The sequence below is a fragment of the Triticum urartu genome, chromosome 6A, assembly GCF_056163025.1.
Source record: "Triticum urartu cultivar PI428250 chromosome 6A, HENAU_Tu73, whole genome shotgun sequence".
NCBI lineage: Eukaryota > Viridiplantae > Streptophyta > Magnoliopsida > Poales > Poaceae > Triticum > Triticum urartu.
This window is the reverse complement of record NC_141878.1, coordinates 446269279-446274724: the sequence shown is the minus strand read 5'-3', so window position 1 is coordinate 446274724 and position 5446 is coordinate 446269279. Positions and strand designations below refer to the sequence as shown.

At 43.6% G+C, this 5446-nt stretch overlaps 1 long non-coding RNA gene across 1 annotated transcript; it reads right to left on the bottom strand.

The window, feature by feature from the left end:
* Positions 1-464: 464 nt before the first annotated feature.
* LOC125513969 (uncharacterized) lies at positions 465-4887 on the bottom strand. The gene is made up of 2 exons (XR_007286222.2): positions 3759-4887; positions 465-3573 (listed from the first exon to the last, which is right to left on the bottom strand). It is a non-coding gene; the product is annotated as an uncharacterized LOC125513969 (long non-coding RNA).
* Between the last annotated feature and the right edge of the window lie 559 nt (positions 4888-5446).

The following is a 5446-nucleotide window of genomic DNA, read 5'->3' as shown; positions in this document are numbered from 1 at the left end:
ATTCCTTCTTTGAACAATCTATTTCCAGATTGAAGCCTGAAAGAAACAAAAATAAACCGGATAATTTAAGAATATGTTTCCACCCAACCAATTTGAATGCTCTCTTTTCTGGAGAAAACAATCTAAATAATCTTTTGCATGGCATGAACCAAACTTAGACAGCACACTTTCTAATATCTCATTTATTTAGGAATAAACGAAAGGACATAGCAGTTAATAACCAGTCAATGTGGAGTGCCTGATAATATTAGTCTCATGCATTGCGGCTTGCATTGACATGGGCACGGCAAGGACTTCCACACAAGAGATAGCGGCGCCAAGAAGAGCCATCTGTGAAGCTACTCTTCTACTGGAAATCCCACACACTACTCTAAATCTGTGGCATGTTAGCATGATCACCTTCGGTTACAGCGGATACAAGATCTGATTGGAACAAAAACTCTCAACAGCAACCAACATTTAGATGAAGTTCCAAGAAAAAGACAAAAGAAATTGTAGACCATTCCTCGAAATAGGCTTTCGCCCCACTACTTTAATATAGCAACCACCCGATACAAGAATGAGTTCCACGCCGGGGCAAACAACACAATCACGCCCAGAAGGAAAAATAAGAGAAAAACAAGAGAAATTCATTGAACATTTGCTGCAGTATCTCACTACCGATGCGCCCATTCCATCCCTGTAACACAAATGACAGCCGCCCCCCTCAGAAGCAATTCGTTGAACATTTGTGGGGCATCGAAAAGACTAACCCGAACACTTTCAGATCGATGAGGGCGGAACCGAGCCCAAGAACAGGGCAACAATGCCTTTCACATTATCCATGCCCGTCAAATTTTCCAATAGATGGTAGATAATATTATGCAAATAAATCAAGATGCAAAACATTGAAATTATGGTAAATAATTGCCTTCCTAAATGAGTATATGACATGAATGGATTGGCAAGTAGACAGAAGACTGATGATAAGGTATCAAAATACTGGTTGACATTCTTCTTTCTGTGAGCACATTTGCACTAAGCTATTTAAGTTTCTATTTTTGCTTCTGTTAACAACAATTCATTTACAGAGCTAAGTAAATATTGAGATGAGAAAGATGTTATTTGAAAGGGCAACAACATACTAAGAAAACAATCATGATCATGCAGCAACCTAAGACGCTGGTAGTATTATTGATTTCAAGTTGCAAATTGTACATGTGCCACACGATGTTTTTTAAGGTGCGAACTCTCTGCACTTTGGCAAACTAAGTGACACACTGACCCATGATGTTGGTCGAGCCATTTTGGGCAACAGTATCACCTAGTTGAACAAACAGTGACTCTCATGGCATGAGATGACATAAACATTACACATGTAAGGGATCTAGCTTAACAAAACAAAGCCAATTCTTTGTCTCTCGTATTCTTCAAGCTAGTCTGACACCTTTTCAGACAATATAGTATGTAACAAACCATGTTGAATTTAAATACAAGTTTGGGACTGGGTCATCATATAAACCATTAGCATAGTACATATATTTCGTCCAAGACAAGATAAAATGATTAACTACTTGGCTACTCTGTCGTACCCACTTCATAATAAAAAAAACACCAATAAACTATTTAACTTATGAGAGAAAACAAACAACACATGAAGACAAAAAATGTGTAGCCGATGAGAAAGTCTCCTAAAAATCACAATACGCTTTCAGTTTTGCTGCTCCCTAATGTTATCTTCTTTTCTAAGACGAGCTACAAAATCTGTAGGGATACCGAGTAGCTTCTCCTCTTGTTTCTCTTATGGACTCTCCTACTGCAGAGCGATGCAGGATGCGAACTGATTGGTCATGGCTGAATTGCAGTGGAGAGGGTGCCGAAGGTTATGTGGGAGTCTATTTCTCAAGTCCTATGGGAGAGAGTTTTATAGAAAATACAACAATAAGATTCCACACCATGGCAGGAAGCACTCATGGTCACAAAAAATTCTTGCTGTTCTTTCCACTTTTGGTGGCTGCGAAAAGCATAATATATCCATGACTACAAGATCTTTTGGTAGGAAAATGGAGTAATGAACCACACAGAGATATTAAGGAAAGGAACTATGCTAGATGATGATGTACCTCAGGAGACAACACTGCACTGCAATATCTAAATGTTTGGTTGAAATTCAAGTTGGCTAGGACAATTTTCTAAGAAATGATATAAATGAATGGATTAGATACTTTTTTATGAATCTACCTCGCCGACTAAATGAACCTACATTCTGTAACCTTAAAAGAATTTAGAGCAAAGCACAACCACTAATTTAACAGTTGCCCAAGAATAATGAGGGGATAACCGAAATAGAGAATTGGGGATCAACCTAACTGGGAGAAAGTAACAAAAGGGATAGGTGGAAGTAGTGGAGACGGTGCTTGTAAACGTTTGATGCACATAATAGATCAAGGTAGAACATCTGAATCATTAACGTAATCCAAAAATTATGTTTTATAAAGATATGTGCAACTCCTCAATAGTCGATTAATCATTAAGATAAAAGCGGAATGAACCACATGTACAACATCTTTGCAGAAAACACAACCTAATACTCCATGTATAAGTAATAAAACAATTATCATGCAAAAAGCTAAACAAACCCAACAATGGCGATGAGCGGATGAGGGGTTCCTGATGGCGCAGGACATCGCCGGTAGAGGACCTGAAGGCAGAGCCCGTCAAAACAACAACTGACACTGTCCGAAGCCACCACCAGTTGTACTCCTCCCTGATTTTGGTAACGGAACCATGTATGTAAAGGGACAAAATAATTAAAAAAGACAAACTCGATAATTCAAGGCTAAAAAGGTATAGTCTGAAGTCAATAGTTTGTACCTAATTTGTAATACCTTCTAAATTACATTAATCTGAATCGAAGCATTAGCTTTTGTTTTGGTATACCACTTTGTGACATCTTTCTTGGACCAGGATCATTTCCAACCAATCAGAACCAAAAAAGACCAGAAACGGATATGTACAATTTTATGAATAAAATAGATAATGATCTGTGCTGCCTTACCAGGTTTGAATTTCATCTCTCACTGTCTCAGTACTTCCTCATTCATCTCCATTCTCAAGGGATGATTCATGCATCTTCAATCCTAATACACATACTTTTAGGGCCATCAAATCCAAGAAATTACAGAACTAAGAGATGAGCTATTGCAGAAACTAACATGGCCCGTTAGTCATTGCAACAGACTGTGCATCCACTGTGAAGTAAGTCAAGGGAATATACAAAGGACCATTTGAAGCCATCAGCAGGGAGATCAATTTGAAGTGCGCAGGTTTTGCATCGGTGCAAATTACTCATGAGAATCGAAGTCTGAATGTTGAAGCACATGTGTTAGCTAGAGCTACTACTACTTTAGTTTTTGGACGGCATGTTTGGCTGTCAGTTAGACCAGATTTTATTGTGATTCCATCGAACATTTTTGACTGAATAAAGTGCTTCAGCCCTTAAAAAACCTGTCCCTTTAGTCACTGGAAATTGCCAGGTGAAGAATCTCCGAGCCAATATACGATAACCACAGGTCCACAGTCTCCTAGAATTCCCTGAAGAAATGGACAGAATCAGGAAGAGGCTTTGAGAGATGAGGAGGGGCCGTTATTGCTATTCCTTAAGAAACTGAGAGGCTCACGCAGTTTGTAGTGGATCTTGTACTGGATCCGGTATGGATGAACATTGTGCTTAATTGATGAATATAGATAAAGAGAGAAGAGAGAACAAGATGGCTCACGCAGATGGCATCGACAGCAGCCAGCAACCCCAGGGAGTAAGGCGTCTGCGTTGGCAGTCCCGGCCGTCGTCGGGGGCGTGCGGGGTCCTGCCGAGCAGAATATCGGCGGGCGGCCGGCGCAACCCCTGGTCGGCAGGGCTCAGTGGCGGCGGCTTCCTCCGACGGCTATGGCCGCGGCTTCGTCCGACGGATGCGGCCGTCGCAACCCCAGGTAGGCAGGCGCGGGGCGTGCAGCTTCCGCCGGCTTCGGTGGACTCACCGTATAGGCGGCCGGCGTTGAACTGGAGGATCGAAGAGCGCCGGCGGCGGGCGATTGGAACGACGGCGGCGTGGAGGATCGGAGCGGCGGCAGACGACGGCGGAGTGGGGGATCGGGGCAGCGACGGAGGAGTAGAGGATTTGCAGCGGAGGTCGTGCCGCGAGAGAAACGTGGAGAAGAGAGGGCGACTGGAACCACGCACAAGAGAGGAGCGGGCGAAGGTCGTGTTGCGGGACGTGCAACGAGGCAGTTTGCTTCTTTTTTCACGAAGGCGGGCAGGATTAGCGGTCAATGGATTGGTGGCTTGTTAGCGTTAAACATGAAGGGATTATGGACCATTAGATTGCGTGATTAGACGGCTAAGATTGTTTGGATCTGCCCCTCTCCTCTTTTTATAGGAGTAGTAGATGATATTGCAACTACCATGAAGAAAGAAAGAAAAGCTAGACGTAGATCCCGTCATACTCTGTAGAGGGCTGGGTTTGATAGTTAATCACCCAGCGGTCGATGTCCTCATAGTGCTTGTTGGCTTCCATACATCTGAACATCTTCTGGAAAGCATCGGAGCAGAATTTGGAATCCATGTCGTTGCTCGCAGCATACTTGGCGCAACGCATGGCCTTGACGAAGGCATCCCGACACGGCCCGGCCGCCATGAATTTGCAGGCCTTGCACCTCTTCCTGGTCTTGGTGGAAACGGTGCTGGAGGCTGCCGAACTATGGAGAGCGCAATCAGCGCCCGGGGTTCCTACGAGACTAAGAACGCCCCAGCAAGTGCAGGTAAGCGTGCGGACCGGCCCACCGCCGCGGTCGGCCGCCTCATCGAGAGACGCGGCGGCGGCGGCGGCGCTCTCTGGGGACGGAGCGATTCCTGCCATTGTGCCCTGCGACGAAGAGGCTGAACCCATCCCCCAGCTCCCGTTTCCGGTTTTTGACATGACATTCCTTTCTAAAAATGCCAGACCACAAATCCAACCTAGATACACACCGAAACCAATAATGACCTACAAAGCGAAAACACTCTTTCCAAACTAGAAATTTTTCTCCCCCACCTCCCCACACGAATTCAACTAGTATGGGCCCTTTTATCCCCTTTTACCAATCATAATCCTCCATATTACTTTGCATGTAAAAATCTTAAGTAACCACTTGTAGATGTAGAATCACTACACCGAAAACCCCGATAAACCATCCACCTGCCCGTCCTCCTCTCCTCTTGAAAGTGCAACTATCCTCGGATGATTTTGATAATTCCTAACAATATATAGCTCATTGAGCTAACATTATTCCAAGATTAATATTTCAGGAAAAACTCAATAAATGGCATGGCATGGATGAGGAAAGCGGATCCCTCAAAATTCTAAGGACAAAAAGTTTGGCTCAAGCTTCAAGATCAAGACTCTACATTTTATATTTTAGTGATCCAAGA